The sequence below is a fragment of the Crocodylus porosus genome, unplaced genomic scaffold (assembly GCF_001723895.1).
Source record: "Crocodylus porosus isolate Cpor-Errol unplaced genomic scaffold, CroPor_comp1, whole genome shotgun sequence".
Taxonomy (NCBI): Eukaryota; Metazoa; Chordata; order Crocodylia; family Crocodylidae; genus Crocodylus; species Crocodylus porosus.
In genome coordinates this window covers 3087498-3105442 of record NW_017728921.1, presented here as the reverse complement: position 1 = coordinate 3105442, position 17945 = coordinate 3087498, and the positions used below count along the sequence as shown (strand labels likewise).

At 47.2% G+C, this 17945-nt stretch overlaps 1 long non-coding RNA gene across 1 annotated transcript in view; it reads right to left on the bottom strand.

The window, feature by feature from the left end:
- Positions 1-13496: 13496 nt before the first annotated feature.
- Positions 13497-17945, bottom strand: part of LOC109312651 — a 19703-nt gene continuing 15254 nt past the window's right edge. Inside the window, exons 4-5 of the long non-coding RNA XR_002101885.1 lie at positions 15355-15462; positions 13497-14618 (exon numbers count right to left, since the gene is read on the bottom strand). This is a non-coding gene — a long non-coding RNA (uncharacterized LOC109312651). The remainder of the gene's footprint in view (positions 14619-15354; positions 15463-17945) is intronic.

Here is a 17945-nt window from a genome sequence, read left to right as displayed (position 1 = left end):
GGCCGTCCGTAGCAGTGCAAGCGTGGGGGCGGCGGGGCTCCCAAACCCCCCACCTCGCTAGGCGGCCTGGCCAGTGCTCCACCACCCTCCTCGTGAGAGCGTTTCTCCTGACGTCCAGCCTGAGCCCACTGCTCCTTGTCCTGCCGGCTGCCCCGCGGAGGCCAGCCCAGCTCCGTCCCCTTCGGGACGGCTCTCCAGGGAGCTGACGGCTGCTGTTCAATCCCGCCTCTGCTCTTCTCCAGACTAAGCCAGCCCGGGTCCCTCGGCCGCTCCTCCCGAGTCCGTTTTCGTGGCCCTCCGCCGGACTCTCCGACCTGTCCACGTCCCCTCCCTAGCGAGGGGCCCACCGCCGGGCTCTAGATGTAGCCCCACCAGTGCCCAGAAGAGGGGAATAAGCACTTCCCTCGATCTGCTGGCAGTGCTTCAACGATGTTGTAGTTGATGTGAGGATGCGCCGTCCGCACCCCCTTTTCAAAACCCCAGATCTGCCCAGGTTTCCACGTCGCGCCCCTCGCCCGAGAAGAATAAAGACCCAGCAACCCGCACAGCTCCCGACGCTGGCGGCCATGCGGAGCAGTTATTCCAAAGGCCTTCACCGGCAAAGGAGTGCCAAGCTCATTCAAAGCCGCCTAGCCTCAGAGAATGGATGTCACCGCACGTGAAGAATGGAAGGGGGCAACAGGTAAATAAATGCCAGCAGAAAAAGACAGCATCAAGGTGGGGAGAAATGGCCCAAACAGCTGAACTCCCAGCAGTGAGTGGCCCCCAACCCTGGGTCCCATCCAGGCCAGGAGAGGATTCCTCTGCAACACATGACAGGAAACCACGGGGCTGGTGATACGCTGTCCCATGGAATCAGCCTACCTCCCCCTCGAGCACGGTCTGGACTGGGTCGCACTGCCAGCCCCAACCCCCCTGCCCTCCTGTTTAGCTTCCATTATTCATCTTCAGTGAAACAGGATGAGCCCTGGCATTACTGCCGTGCTTGGTGCCATCGCATGGCTTCCAAGGATATGCTGATGCAGGCTTTACAGGGCCCCCACACCTACTCTTAAACTCTCTGACTCTGATGCGTCTGAGAACGGGAGCAGGCCCTCATTTCCAGACTGATGTGTGCAGAGCAGGAGCGGGTGGAAGCGCTGCAGAGACAGTATGGACATACTCAGAGCTCGCTAGTCTCAGTCCTTCTGTGCAAAAGACACTTCAGCCTAAAAGGACTGGCCATGTTGCTCTTTGCAGCCAGACTCCACGGACCTATTCTCAATTGTGTAACAATGAACAAGGCAGTAAATTAAATTGCCAGGAAAGGAATTGATTTGGTCAAGTCTGCCGTCTGTGTCACTCCACAGCAGAAGCACTTACTTCACTAAAAGGGACCTCTTTTTTTCTCCTATCCAAACAATGCTAAATTGTCAGGCTTGTCTTGGATGAATGTGACTTTATTGTCTGCATCTACCCTTACGCTAAGCGAAATGGTAATCAGAGTGGAAGGAAAGCAAGAACAATATCTGAATCCAGCAGGAATCCCTCTATCAGCTGGGGTATCCTGAACAGGAGCTGCTCTGCAGGGTAATCCCTGCTTGTCCGGCCCGCTGGAGTCCTGTTATAACTCTCTCCATAGCCATGTTCCCCAGTTCAGCAGAAACATACAGTGTTGGCTGACATAAAAAATATAGTCTTTCAGGGCCCTGCTGCACATTCAGATTAAAGCTAGATAGAAACCAGCTAGAGAGTTGTTACACATTTGCCAGCACAAACTTTGTAGCTGGTTGGCTCTTTTTACAGCTGAATAGTCATTTTTATGGTGCGGTAATTATTTTGCAGTGTGGCTGGTCTAAACTGATTGTGTGATTAACCAGTTAATTCTGTGATAATTACTTTGCACTTGTGGCCAGTCTTACTTTGCACATGTGGCTGGTCTAAATTTATTGCGCAATTAACCAGTTCATTGCATAATATACATAACATGTAGCAGGGGCCTCAGTGGCAGCTCTTTAGTCTAATTAAAATTCCTTTTCCCACTTTCAGGTCAAATTCTGATCTCAGTAGCCCTGGCATAAACCCAAAACAGCTTCACTGACTTCAATTATTTCAAATTTAATCTAGTTCCACTGAGGCCACAATTTATATGAGCAGAACTGTTGTGAAATCACAATCCTCAAGGCAAGTCTGGGATACAAAAGGACTGGGGTGAATGTGCACAGACAGAAACTACCTTGTCCTGAGAAGAGATTGGCTTGGATTGGAATTAACATTACATTTTCCTGCATTAGGAGAAATCTTCCTTGATTCAAGGGGCTGTGTCATGCGGCTACAGCTTTTTTTCTTGGCACAGCTGGAGTTCTCCTGGGAAATGCTGTTCATGCGTGCATGGCCTGATGACACAGTCTGATTTACCCGGTTCATGTCTGTCCAGGGCTGTGGCCCACTGAGGCCTGGGTCTGACTGAATTCAAATGGAGCCAGTCTCACTAACTGCAGAAGGGACTGCTCCTAGCTTTACACTGGTATAAGAGAGGAGAGAATCTGGCTCCTGTTTTAATGCAAATGTAATAAATTCATGCTACTTAATCCCTATTTATAACAAATGCAAAACTTAATTCTATTGAACCAATCTTCAGTCGCTGACACAAGATTGGTGAGTCACAGGGCTATATATGGAACTGTCAGAAGTGTCTTCTTTTCCTTTTAATGCCTGGATTAAATCATACTCGAACTCAGATCAGCTCCAGTAGCATCATCAGGGGATATATGAAATGACTGACAGCCAGAAAGGCAGAAAACTACATGGAGGAGTAACCCTGTTCAGGAGTCTAAAATCAACCCCTTAAGGGGCAGGTTCTTAATGCAAATCCACAGAGATATTGTAATAACCTGACAAGACTGCTCCTGTCACCGTGCACAAGAGGCAGTGTGTGGAGATGCACGATGCACCTCTGAGGTTACCCTGCGGTCTCACAGAGCTGGAGCCTGACGCCTGCATCTTCTGGTGTCTCATGGGCTCTCTTGAGAACAGTCGCTCTTGAACATGCATTTCACACAGAGATATACTCCAGTCCCACGGGGAATGCGTGAATTTGTTCTCTTGCTATATCCACAGGAGCTAAGCTGGGCTCTACAGGATGATTTCAGCCCTGGTGTAAATGAGTGCAATGTCAGAGCTTTTGTGGGAATGGCATTCTTCTGTGCCCAGGCTGAATCTCCCCCTTATATGCCTAATGTAAAGGCCAAAATGTCACTGTCTAAAAATACAATTCAATCCTCAAGTGCTGAACAATATAGTCCACTACATAAAAGCCCACTGTTGCTCTTCTTTTCCTCAGAATGTATTGCTTAGTTAATGCAAAAGGCAAAGATTTTTGCAGGTGTTACCTTTTACTGGACCAACTGCATGGACCATGCAGTCAGTCCAATAAAAGATATTATCTGCAAAAATCCTTGCCTCTAGCATAATTCCCAGACCACACAATTATCACTTTACTCCAATATGACCAAAACCTGTTTAATAAAAAACATTTTTGCTGTTACACATTCAGCACTACAGTGCAAGCAGCTAGTTATTTTCACAATTGAATACTTGTATTAAAATAGTCCTCACAACCCTCAGTCAGAACCAGAGCAGCATTCTGGACACTGTACAAAAAAAAAGGAAGACATAACCCTTGTTTCACAAAGCCTATAGAGCAAAAGTTACCCACATGGCATGTCCCCATAAATAAAGTCGGACAGATAGCCTAGATAGCCTCTAGCAGCAGATGCATTATGCTTCAGACCTCAAAAAGGGATAGCTACTTCTCTGCCATAGGGATTCAGAGACCACATTTTGCAATCAACCATGACAAAGGTTCTCTGGATTGCTTTTTGTAATGCAGCAATCATTCCTTTCCACTTGAAGTCCCCACGTACCTGCCTTTGAGATTTTAATCATAAATTTCTACAAACAGGAGTTCTTCTGAATTATTAATAACAAAAAAGATGCACTTCCATGCAGTGGAGTGACTCCTTCAGGGGCCAATGGTTTAACTTGGTACTTTTAAAAAGACCATGTTGGGCCCAAACCTACTGTCTTTGACTTCTGAAAGGCATAACTCTCATTGATTGCAGAAGCAGCTTTGCCAGGGTGAACTTGAGAATATGGATTCAGTTTGTCCTATTGTATTAACTTATACACTGCTTAGGCTCTGACTGATATTCAGTTTATGATGTTGAATTTAACTGGTGTGAGTCAGCAGGGATTTATAAAAGGTAAATCACATCACACAAATCCAATCCCTTTTTTATGACATAATTATTGGTCTAGAAAAAGGAAAGTGTTAAGATGTAATATGTGAGGATGTTCAGAAAGTTAAACCAAGTTTGAGGTGTCTCCTGAGGGGTAGCTGTATAAACCCAGTTTAAATGGGTTAGGTATTGCCTTGTTCAGCTGGCTGAGGCCCACAAATATAATCCAAAGCCATGTGGTGTCAACAGAAAAGGCTCATAGTCATTTCACTGGGTTTAGGATTGGCCCAAATTAGACAGTGAAAGGCACTAACACAGTGCAATGATAGGGGCCACGTGTTCTTATATAGAGAAACAGTCAGAGAACAGACTGACAGACAGATGGGTATCCAAAAATTGGTATAAAGCCTCTTCGTGGAAGCTGATGTTACGTGGGGCAAGGCTGTATGCCGGAATCAGTGCTTTAAAACAACTCTTCTTCCTGGTTCAGACAAAACCGCAAGACCTAACAGCATGAAATGGACTGACGAGCCCGAAAGATGGAGTGATTTTGTCTCCAAGGGCTGTAGCTGTTTTACATGATAAAACAGATAAATTAACCAGAACAGCTCAGAAGTAGCACATGAAATATACGCTTTCTGAATATGAAGTGGTGCACTTGGCTAGAAACCCTGTTCCAGCTGAGCACAGTTAAATAATTAAATAACAATCTCATACATAGCACTTTTCATAATAGAAATGAATTAGATAAAACAGCAGAGGAAGACAACCTACATCCATTAATAGAAAACATAAATGCTGCATCCACCCGTTGTTCAGAAAGAAAACTAATGGCAAGGTGGTTCGTGACAGTGAAACTAGTCACTTTGGGTGTCAGGAAGGAAACTCTTGTACACCTGATACAGCATTGTGCAAGTGACTGCGGGCGTGAGATGAGCAGGAGGAGGTGGGAATATTTCATCTTATTTAAAAGCATCAGCTACTGGCACTGCTGGAGGAAAGATGACAAGATTAGGGATTGTTCCTACAAGCAGAGTCAGGGAGCTATCGATGAACTGCTTCTGATCTACTCCTTATGGACTCTTTTATTCCCAAATGCCTTATTCCAGTTTTTAGATTAATCTACTTTGGAAGAGCACTTAGCTAACACAGGGCTTGTCTACACAGTGCTTAGTTAAGCAGAGTCAATTATTGAAGTAGGTTAATTAAAAGGCATTAAACTTTTGTGTAGTCAGGCTTATTCAGAATCAAAGTGGCTTTTACTCACTTAACTTTACTTCCAGAGTGAATTAAACTAAACTGAATTAAGATCACTTTAAAATACACTTTCCAAAGTGTCCCTCAGTAGCCAAGCAGGCAAGGCCAATTACATTCTACATAAAAGTGTCCACACAGAGGTCTAATGCAGTTTAACTAATGCACTTTCAAATAATTCAAATTAATTTTCCTGAATGTACCTCATAGACAAGACCTTGACTAACATAGGAACTGATTTGTTTCCTTTTATGTAATTTCAGAGCTATCTAGTAGCTCTTGATATCTTCTGTACAGGAAGCCATAGGAGCCTGGCCAGATGCCTCCTTGTGCTGGAAGGTGCTAATGGCTGCCAGGGAATTGCCTTTGATCCAGAGACAATCACAGACCTCCTTGAGGCCTACGGGTAGGCGTATCATTTTCCATCTGCCTCAGTAAAATCAAGCCCCTTGATATTGTGAACATAAACAACCAAAGAGGATGGAGGCCTGGCTGGAGCTAACCCAGGTTAATAAGGGTTTCCCTGGTTGAATAATTTTAGGAGCTAGGATACTGGTTGCAGTGCTGGAGCTAAAAGCCAGAAGAGCAGTGGTGAGCAGACTCTGAGATGATCTGTGAGCATGGGAAGTATCTGCTGAATACTTCTATTGTGTTCAGAGAAGGAGGACTTTGTGCACATTTGTCGTCAGGAAAAAGAGTTGCACGGCACATGTGTCCAACTCCTGTCCCTGGCATCACCTCCTAATAAAAACCAACCCTACAAGTCCCAGAATTAGCTAACTGCTTGGGCCCAACGGCCAGCCACTCTACATAGGCTGGGCATGTTGGTTGTACTTAGTAAACACAGCGGTTTAACTCCCCCTGCCTTCTGTCCCTCATATAAACACACAAAGAGCAAAAGATAGAACAAAGCTACTGGCAGTGACCCCTCCACACACTGACATGAACAACTTGCTACATTTCTTTTTATTAAGCACGTCTTCCTATAGTTGTGCCATCTTCCCCATTGGGCGTGCGCTCCCCCAGCCATTTTCTCTTGAACAGACATTTCAGCTCAGTTCATTCCAGAGAACATAAGCTTTCCCAACCTACTGTCGACATCTCATCCCTCTCGTATTAAAGGAACAGATTGTTCAGAACATGCTGGTCCATTTGCCATTTACGCTTGCTGGCGGGATTGCTGTTTATTGCCACTTGCTCAGAAGCTGATCTTTTGCAAGATCACAATTACCAGCCCCTTCTCTTCCCATCATCCTTTGTTTTGGGCTCTCTCCCATCAGTTGCAAGGGCTTTAACAGTGAGGTTGCTGGTTGCTGTTTCCCTTAGTGGTTTGTTTAAATTTTAAAAGCTTTTTAAAATCCTCCAAAAGTCTGGGCTGCCCATTTCTCAGGACTGTATCAATCAGGAGTCACCCCACTGGTGATACAGCTGCAATGCCAGCCAGAGGAGGCCTCTAACTCCATCCCACAGGTATTTTGCTTGTTGTGTTAGTACACAGGTTTCCTGTGATTAGCTGCAGGAACTCAAGGACTAAACCAGAACTCGAAGGCAAAGCTCTGGGTTCTAGTCCTGCCTCTTGCCACTTACCTGTTTCACAGTCTTAGGTTGGTCACTTAGGTGACTCATCCCATATGACACAGCCAGGCACAGAGTCTAGATATCCTGAAGATCATCCCCAGCAGGGATTCAGTATCATTACAGACCTCATGCTTTCCTTTTCCTATAAAGCCACCAAGACAAGCTATAAACTGGGTTTTGGATGGCTAGCTGGGGAGTATGGAAAGGTACCTGCTTTCACCCTGCTTTCTGCTGGCTACGTTGGGAAGTTCAATAGGAGAGAACTGTACCAGTTGCCTAGCAACTCGAATGCAAATTATCATCCTGTCAGAAAACATTTATTTCAGCAACTTGGACTAGATTCACAAAGGGAGGACCAGGCCTAGCTAATCAGCTGGGTTTAAGGAATAACACACAACTAACTCAGAGGACCTCACATATCTAGTCTTCAGCAAAGCACGCATCCACAGGGCTGCACCAACCCCCTGCTCAGCAGGACAGCAGTGACTGCTATGCAGGGGTGGAGAAGAACCTCCTAGGAGGACTTGTTTGGAGAATGAAGGCAAAGGGCGTGCACGGTGGGACAAGGGCCCTGGGCATCTCAGAGGAGTCCTTGCGCTGCTGAAATGTTATCCATTCAGAAAGGCTGACGCTGAAATGTTCACGCCACCTAGGGAGTTAGAAACCCAGCTCCCACTGGAGCAAAGGGAGCATGTGCATCTTAACATATTCACCCTAAAAGACTGGCCACCCCTTTTCCTTCCAGCCTCTTACAGTCTTTCACATGCAGGTTGGTGGCCTCAGTGACTCCACTTTCCAGTGCAAGACTGAACTGGGAGCTGCTCTGTAACTCAGGTTCAGGGTTTAATTGTCTCTTTGGCCTCTGTGTGGTGGATCTGAGAATCCAGCCTGACAGAAGGAGGGCTCCCTTCTCCATAGCACTGTCCCTTCCCATTTCTTTCATGCCCATTGATTCCCGTGCCTGAGCCTTGAGACTGGTCTGAAGGAGACAGGAACATTGATGGCAGTCGGGAAGGTTGGTCTGCCAACATCAGTTGAGGGAAGCTCCCTGCTGTCTGTCCTGCTCCACAAACCCATGGTTGCCTGGATTGCAGTGGAGGAGCTAACCATGGCCTTTCTTAGCAGGTTGTTGAAAGCCTGGTGCCTCACAACACAAAGGTATGCAGTAATGGCATTTTAATGAACACCCTCCTGTAATTAATTTCTCTATCATACCAGGTTAATAAATGCACAGCTATAATTTTGCATAACAGAAACTACATCAGTGTGATGGAACCCTGGCCTAAGATCAACATCTGCACATCTGGAAACACCTGCTTTGCCAAGCCATGCCACTTTGAATATAGCAGGTGACCATTATCCTATGGTTCAGTCTGTTCTTTGGAAACACTTTCATAAGCATATCATTAATTAAACAAACTAGAGGTGCAACAGATATGATGACATGCCCCAAAGTGCAGAGGGAAATACGGTATTTGGGATTATGTCATCCTGTCCTGTTTGATACCATGCCAGTCTTGTTCCCTGTACAACATGGCACACGGCAGGCAGAGAAGCCTCTTGTAGTATGGTTGTACTATGTGGAAATGATAACAGAGCATTGCATTGCTTATGTGCAGGAAAGAGCAACAGCTCAGCTCACTGGGGGGGATTCCAGAGCACTTCGCCAAAGCAACATGAGTTTGGCAAGTTGGCTGGTGTCCGTGACTGTCCACAGTAACCATCCATTTGTGGCTCACATCTGGGGAGCTTCTCCTCTAGCTCAAGGATAGTGGCTATGCTTTTGAAGAGGAGATGCCAAGATTCAGCTGGGCCTCGGGAAACTCTTGACAGCTATCATGCACATCATGGTGACAACTGCAGAGCACCTGGTGGTCCCAGATTTGTTACATTATGCATCCATTCTTCAGCATATGTCAATCAGTATATCAGTGCATTTACATATCCATTCACAGCCAAAATTGTAGCCACCCCTGGGGTAGAAAGCAGTGGCTGTTTGAGCACAGCATCACCATTAAGAGGGAGGATAGGAGGAAAATGTAGCCAGCTCAAAATACTTGGGAATTGCAGGTTGTCTGAGCGTAATTACTCAAATGAGACTTTTGGCTAGAAGGAGACAGAGGTTAACGCTTTAATGCTCATCCCCCATTCCCTCATCAGCAAGATGACATCTCTGAGCCCAGAAGGCTGCCAGGAACACTGATTTGATATTTAATCAGAGGACAGACTGTCTCCTACTTCATCACTGATGCCTGCAGCACCCCAAAATTGGTGTGCCTTCTGAGAACTGACCAGGTATGGCCGTGCATAGTTTAGGGGAATCTGCTCATATCATAACCTGAGCTGGTACAGTTGCAAGAGAAAAGTGATTTCTGCAAGTGCACTAGATAGGAGTGAACCTGCTGCCTTATTTACTGGAAGCCAGTCTCAATTATCTGCCACTCTCTCTCCCCCCCTCTCTTTTTTTGTTACGTCTTAATTAGGGCTGCACTGTCAGTATGTGGTGGTTGTCATGGATCAGCACTGAGTGACACTGTTGGCAATTCAATGAAACAGGAGCCTGAATCAGCCCACGTGGACTAGCTGAAGTGCCAGTGCTTTCTTTGTGAGTCTTCCTCGATCAAAAAGCGCACATATAAACAGGCATTGTTACTGGCTGCGTGCTTACAGCTGCAGCTGTGCCTCAGAAAGGAACCGCATCGCGCTGGATGGTGGTGGTGGGGGAAATGTTCTGCTCATATCTGCATCTTTGGAGAAGGCAGCATTGTTGTTGTGCATCGGCTGGAACACTGCCGTTCTCACTTCGTTTGGGCCTGATCCAGCCCCCGATGTCGTCAACACCAGTCTTCCCACTGACGTTAACAGAATTTGGATCAGGCCTTTAGTCGGTATCCAAGCTATTTTATGATTTACACTTATACGCGGGCTGCTGCAGGACTCTGGCTTACATTCAGGGGTGATATAAACAGTGGGACAAGTTAAAACTAAGTGTGCACTGGTTAGAAGCGTGAATGCAAGGGAGGTCGGGGGGGGTACAGCCCACCCCATTCACCCCCTCAGTATCCAGTGGGCTACCTCTTTCCCATACATGGGGTCAGAATCTGATCTCGTTTACATCCGTGTAACCCTGGAACAAAGGTTTAAGCCTAATTTCAAAGAAGCTGGTAGAAGAAATTTGGGGTGAGGTGAGCACACTAGGGAGGGAAAGACTACAGCAAGACTAGGATAGGTTACAGGGGTGGGCTAGCAAAAACAGGATGCGCTTCAATACTGACAAGTGCAGGGTGCTGCACTTAGGCAGTAGTAACCAGCAGCACACTTACATGATGGGAAACTCTCTTCTTGAGAGCATGGAGGCAGAAAGGGATCTCAGGGTCATTACTGACTCCAAGATGAACATGGGCCGACAATGCGAGGTCACAGCTGGCAGGGCTAACTGGACCTTGTCGTGCATCCACAGATACATCTCTACCAGGGACAAGGAGGTGATCCTCCCGCTCTATACAACACTGGTCAGGCCACAGCTGGAGTACTGCGTCCAGTTCTGTGTGCCCCACTTCAGGAGGGATGTGGACAACATGGAGAGGCTCCAGAGGAGGCCACCTGCATGATCTGGGGACAACACGGCAGACCCTACAATGAGAGACTGCAGGACCTGAACCTGTCCAGCCTTCCCAAGAGAAGGCCGAGGGGGGACCTGGTGACCGTCTATAAACTCACTAGGGGGGACCAGAAGGGTTTGGGGGGGACCTTGTTTCCCCTTGCACCCCCTGGCATAACAAGGAATAATGGCCACAAGTTGTTGGAGAGGAGGTTTAGATTAGACATCCGTAAGAACAACTTCACGGTCAGGGCGGCTAGGATCTGGAACCAACTTCCAAGAGAAGTGGTGCTGGCCCCTACCCTGGGGGTCTTTAAGAGGAGGCTTGATGCCTACCTAGCTGGGACCATTTGAGCCCAGTTTTTCTCCCGCCCAGGCCGGGGGTCGGACCTGAAGATCTACAAGGTCCCTTCGACCCCACTTCTGTGATTCTATGATTCTATGAAGGTTTATCATTTAATTCAATGGGATCAGCATTTGTACATGGGTCCCAGTGAGGATACTCCAGCCTATCTTAGAAGATTGAGATCTAAAGTCAAATTTCAACTGAACCTTCACCAGGAAAACAGGCTTGGTGAGTGCTATTGAAAAGAAACCTGTTTGGAAAAGAAACCACACTAATTTAGGGTTCTGGGGTAGGTCATGGTATACAGAAATGCCGTCCAAGGGAGAAAGGCAGGGCAAACAAGTTCCTAATAAATCATCCTTTAGTGTTCAGGATTCAGCAGGCTTGTGAGCAGTGCCTCACAACATTTATACCTCACTCGTTTCATTGCATCACGTGTTTTTGTATCAGCACCCATGGCCATCTAGCAGCTTCTTGGGATGGTGTTCTGAGACTTTTGGTCAGAAACCTGTCATCAGTTCTAGCTGTTCCTAGAAGTAGCTCTGACCCCAAAGTCTCACCTCATCAGATTTATTATATGTGTGAAGATTTCCAGAGGGGGAAGCCCATGAATAACTAAAAATCACTGCTGGTTCACTCAAACATTTACGATTAACTGAATTGCCACTTGCCATGTACTAACAGGTTTGCTTTAGAAGGAGCTTATCTAGGACTGAATTTTCATCATGTCTTCATTTCTGTGGAGCTAATGAATCTGACTAAAACTGTCTCAGCCACAAAAAGGACCAGGCCTGGGGAAGGACACCTTGTACCTGAAAGCCTAAGTCCTCTCCCTGTTGTACAATTGGTCCAATAAAAGATATCACCAAAAAAATCCTTGCATCTTGCGTATTTTCTGGACCATAACAGCTGCAATATCTATCTGACACTACCTCTTCCTGAAAACGCATTTTTACTTTTCATTTTAGATTTTTCTTGGGAGCACTGGAAGCGATTTTCCCCTTGTTACCTTGATGCAAAGCTTTTTCAGTTGGGAGATGAATTGGACCTGGTAACATTATATGCCAAGCTGAGATGAGGATAATACTAATAAACTATTTGGCACTTCTATAGGTGGCTTTGCAAACATTAATCACTCTTTACAATGCAGCTGCAGGAGAATGAAGCATCCTTCTTCCAGTTTCAAGGGAGGGAAACTGAGACGGATTAAACAGAGTGCCCAAGGTCACACAGCAAAATAGGGGCAGAGATGGGAATAGAAATAGCAGCCTGAATCTCATTCCCATCCTCTAATCGCTAGCTATCACTCCCTCGCAAACAAAGCAATCTCCAGCATTGTTTTACATTAGCCCTGACTGTATCGCTATTTTATATTTAGCAACCAAGTCCTGTAAAGGGATGTTATGTAACATCCCCAATGTACGGTGCTTTGTAATTCATAAGGCCTACTTGTGCTGCTTCTAGAAACACTCCTTCAGAGTTCATTCCACAGCTCTGCTGAGATTCCTCTTTCATTTCCCTTTGATCAAGCAAAAGATTGCACTGGGTAGTCATCTGCAGCTTTACACACATACTGTTAAAATCACCCTCCCCCGCCTCCACACACCCCCTTCCACTGCTCAAGCTATTAGCACTGTTGTCAGCTAAACTCTAATTGCAGAACCTTTATTATTGACAATGATCCAAGAGGCAGCCAAGAGTTGGCTGATCATTCAGATCTCAGAGGGGACTTGCAACTTGGGCAGAGAGACAGTCCTCTTCTGCATGGGAAACTAATGGTATTAACTTTGGAATCATGGAGGATGTACACAGGGAAGCCCTTCATATGTCACTTCTTGGAGCTGGAAAGCACTCAGTGTCACTGGCATCAACAGGGAAGCTGGCTGAAGTCTTGATCGATGCACATCCTGCCTGGCTCCGTAGTTCAGCCATAACTAAAGTAGATGGCTCTCCACGTTGCAAGTCACTATGCTTGTCCCATGCCAAAGGAACTGCCAAGCATGGCAGTGAGGGACACTTGGTTCCTGGACCGCTGTTACAATGGCAACCTCAGGTCCTGGTTGCCGGAATGGGAGGCAGGGCACTGGAGAGGGACCTCCCCTTCCACATCTCTGTACAGTGCAGCTCCTATCTGGACACATGGGCTCCCTGCATACAGACAGAAATCAGCACCTTTGCACCTGGAACTTGGCACGAGTCACCAGCAGTCTCCCCTGTTCTGTGGCAGACATGTAGATGGCTCACTGCTACCAGTGATCGTAGCACCACCAGCCATGCTTGACAGTAAAAAGAGGTATGGCTTGGGAGGACAGGGCTGCTTCCCAGTCCCCCATTTCTGCCCAGCTGCTGGGCAGAGGGCAATGCCCTTCCTCAACTGCAAAAGGGGCCCTTCCATTTCAGCCAGGACTTGCCCTCTCCTCTCTCCCCCACAAAGCTGGAACCAAAGGGCCAAATTCTGCTCTTGGATTCTGGTCCTCCCGACTCCACTGTCAGTTACTGCCAAGCAGCTAAAATAAAGCCAACAACACTGTAGCCTCACAACGTGCCAACCCCAGTGATACTGTGTTTTTTGTAGAACAGGCTCTGAAGCTTCGGGTCGCAGAGATTCTGCGTTCGGGATCAAAGCCTTGCACATGGCTGTAATTCTGGAGAGAGAAAAGGCCCAACAGCAGTGCCGTGTCTTTGACATACAGAGCTTCTGACAGCCTGTCTTGTCTCCTCTGCATCTACTACTGCAGTTCAACACCAGAGAGCAACGTATGCATGACAGACCCAAACGGCAGACAGCAGCAGATGCTCACGGAGTGCAGCGTCTTGCAGCGGGCTCCTCTCTCCCAGGCACCCGGCCCTGTGCTGTGATGGATGAGGACAATTAGGCACAGAGGCACCTGCTTGCACAGGAGCATCTAAGGCCACTGCAAAGAGCACAGTTGTGTAAGCACAGGGTTTAATGCACTTTCGATGCCTCCAGCAAGCTGGGTGTTTCCAGTTCCAGAGAGCTGCATTTGCAACAACAATTTCTCTACTAGGGCAGCCTTCTCCCAGGTGCAGAGATCTCTCCACATTGACCTAATCCAGGCTGTGCCATTTTGTCTGGGCCAAGGTTAACAGCAGCAAAGCTGATCTGCTTTTCCCCCAGATCTGAATGATGCCCACTTGGGCCAGCTCCATCCCACTGCAGTCTGTTTTTGCCACAAGTGTGCTGGAGTTGCATGTAAACACAGCTCTACAGGCCATTCCAGTCAGGCCTTGTGAACTGGTGCTGGCCCCTCACCAGTCCAGGAGAAAGCCAGAGAGACCATAACTCTCTCAGGCCTTTCCATAGGGAGAGTTATACTAATGCAAACACAAAGCAGAGGCAAAACATGACATAAAACTGCCTCAGGGCCTAGATCAGGAGCCCATGACCCTTCTCCAGCTCCTTTCCAAATGAGCTCTCAGTCCTTCCTGGACCTAATAACTGAACAGATCCAGCTGGGCTGGGTTCCCAAGTCATCAAAGGAGCAGACTGGCCTGTTACAGGCTTAAAGAGTGGGCACTGGAAAGGCCCAAAGGTCTCGTGTGGGCTGTTGGCTGGGTGCTTAAGCGGAAGTCAGGTGGTAGCTGCTGGTAGGACATCCTGTAGGAACACATACAAATAACCGTTAGTGTGGGGCTGGCACACACAAACATGTGGAGTTCTGCCTACCTTTCCTTGGGTATCTGCACCTGGTGCAAGTCCTCTTCTGCAATCTCTATTCTCCCTTGGACTCGTGCAGCCAGTCATTGCTACGCAGAGCGGGATGTTCTCGTTTTTAATTTTCTGTGTTTCTTCTGTTTCTAGCTCTAAGTCAGTGGGGGCCAACCTTTCTGGCAGGCATGCTCCACATTAGCCCTACACCCTCCCTGAGTGCCATTCCAGTCCCCTGTCTGATCTGCTGCTCAGCTTTCTGCTCCTTTTCCTGTGTCCCATGCTCAATTTGCTGCTCTTCTTTCAACTCTCTGCCCTGCCCTGCCTGCTGCCTGTCCCCTCCCTCTATCTGCCACGTGCCACACACAAAGGCTGCCTGTGCCACTTGTGGCTCCCGTGCTGCAGGCTGCCCACCCCTGTTCTAAGCAATGGTAATTACAAGCCTGGATTCCTCTTCTGCGTACCTGCCATCCCAGCAGCCTTGCTGGGTTAGAGGTCTCTAATGTTCACTGGTCTGCTACTCAAACCATTTTCAACACAGCAACCCTCTGCCCTGGTTACATGAACAGCAGGAGAGTCAAAAGCTTCTCTCTCAGGAACAGTGTCTCTGCATTCTTGGGTCTAACCCGAAATCCAGCACCTGGTAAAGGAGGAATTTTTCTTAGGAAGACATATGGCACCTCACCTTCCAACAAAGCATCACTGCACGCCTGACTGATCCAAGGCCTGGAATTGTTGCTGTGGTAACCAGCTCCTGACAACCAACACAAAGACATCGAGGGCAACAGTCTGACTGTGGGACAATGACCATAGCCACTGGTGAACAATGGTTGCAGAATCAGACCTTGAGCAGGGAGGGAAGGAATCTAATGCAACTGCATGGCTGCAGTATCACAAGCTGACAACCTACAGGCTTGAGAAACATATGCACAGTAGGGGGGTTATTTGGCAGTTTGTTTTCCCTGTAAAAGTCAAACATGAAACCTCCTGTTTATAATCATCTCTTGGGGATGTAGGAACCTACTGGTTCCATGAGTGACAAAAATGTTTGGATCTGGGAATCAAGAAACAGCCACTAAAAACAAAACATCCTGTATAAAAGTTGATGTTACAATAAAAATATACATCCAGCAAGTTTTGATACAGCCGTTTTTCATCCTCTCCAGGCTGTGCTAGTTTCAACATTCTCAACAAAAATCATCATCAAAGCAAGGGAAAGGGAAGAACAAGGTATAAACAATCATTTAATGACCCAGCACTGAATGTCTTCATCGGATGAAGTCAGGGTGTAGCAAAGAGAAATATTAAACGGCCTTCTTTTGAGTTCCACCTGCTCTGCAGATAAGCAATGCCTGCAGCGTCCCAGAAACCCATCGATTTGAAGGTCAGCTTCCAGCATGTGATAATATTGATGTAAAAAAAGAGACATTTCAATTGCAAATGTCCATCCCACACTCTGGTGTTTGTGTTTATCAAATTGTGCTGCTAAAGCACTCACAACTGGGGCAAACAGCAGTGGGCTGGTTGGCGTGGTCAGCTCTTCTAGGGCATGAGAGAATGGGTGTGCTCTTGTTATTCTGCCTGTGCACACCCTACCAATTACTACAGTCCTCTCCTATTGTCCCAGTTTAAGACACAGCAAAGAACAGCCGAGCTCCTATAGTTTCACTAAGTGACTCCATTCTGCCTTTAGATTTGATTTCTTCATCACCTTTCTCTATCTCATGCAAATTTTATGATTAGCGCTTCCTGTATTGCAGTTCCCTGGGAACATTCCTTCGCTTACTTGCCTGCCTCTGCCATCAACAAAATTTGTGTTACAGCTGGAGAAACGCAGCGACTGAGGATGGGCCAAGCCAACTAAATAACTGAGTAGCGAGTGGCTGCAATATGCACCAGGGCAAATAAAATCCAACCTTTGTTATAAACATATTTGACATTTAGTAGCTTTTATCCCAAAGCATTGCACACACTATACACAAGCAGCCATTTCTGGGACCACCCAGTATACTGCTGTAGCAACCAGCTAGCGATGCCTCTTCCTAGTTAAAACATAACGTGGCATCTTTACAGCCTGCCTGAAGTGGGCAGGTTGCACGCATTGAGGGTTAATCTTATGTGAAAGCTCCCATCAGCTGAGCCGGCACACTGCTTCTTTTTACCACCTATTTCAGGAGGGGAAGGGCCACTGTTGACCCTTCCAGAGATATATACCTTGCAGTGCTGGGAAAGTGCAGGTATTCTAAGTGTAAAGCACAAATCTCTAAGCTGCGCTTGCCATGAGGTTCAGCAGGAGACAGATAAGTGTATTTGGGAAATCAGTGTGTGCCTGACTGAGTGATGAGTCATTACACCTTTTATACCCAGCGTCTGTTCAGAGCAGATGAGGGGTTCTTCTAACTGTGGAAACCATTAGCATAGCAAGGCGGATGTCAGGAGATGCAAGCCAGGCACTGAGGAACTGGAAACTGCGGCAGTGTGGGGGACAAGGAGCAACTGGGTACCAGAGAGAAGGGCAATGAAGCTAGAAAGGCTCCACATTGCTTCTGCAATGCAAGCAAGCCACAGAGAAGGTCCCTTGGGGAAACGATGTTGTCTAACTGGCACATCATGTCTACGCTGCAACAAAGAGTGTTCTCAGTTCAGGTAAAGAGTGTTGCAAAGACAAAATAACTCGGGGTTAGCAGCCCAGTCAAGGCTACAAGAAGCCCATTGTAAAATGCAAACTTCTGGCTCCAGTTTGAGTCCACGGCTTATTCTATACCACACAGCTCTGCCTCAGAGCTAGGGTAGCCAGGGCTTTACGAAGCCCATCCTGTCAAGCTGGTGTAGCTTTCCCAGCAAAACCCCGGCTTGGAGGCAGCTTCTGTTGCTCAGGGAAGCTGGAATACCTCTGGAGGCACACAAACCCCTACTGCCAGCAGACAGAGGACAGGTGTAGCATAGCAATAGCCCATCAACCTTTCTGTAACTGCTGTGTTAACCCACATAAGCCAGCCCATGTTTAGAAACTCTCCCCCTGCAGAGCAGAGGTAACCTGAGGGCTGGACAACACAGGGACACTCCAAAAGGAGCCAAAATAAATGACAAGTGTGAAGTCAGCATGCAGAGGTGAAAGCTCCTCCAGCTCCACGTACAAGCTCTCAGTCCTAGATGAACCCTCCTTGGATTTAGCCCATGGATATTATTAGCTGTACAGCAATGGTTAATGCATCCCGTTTTCACAGTTTCATAGTTTCTAGGGTCGGAAGAGACCTGAGCAGATCATCTAGTCCG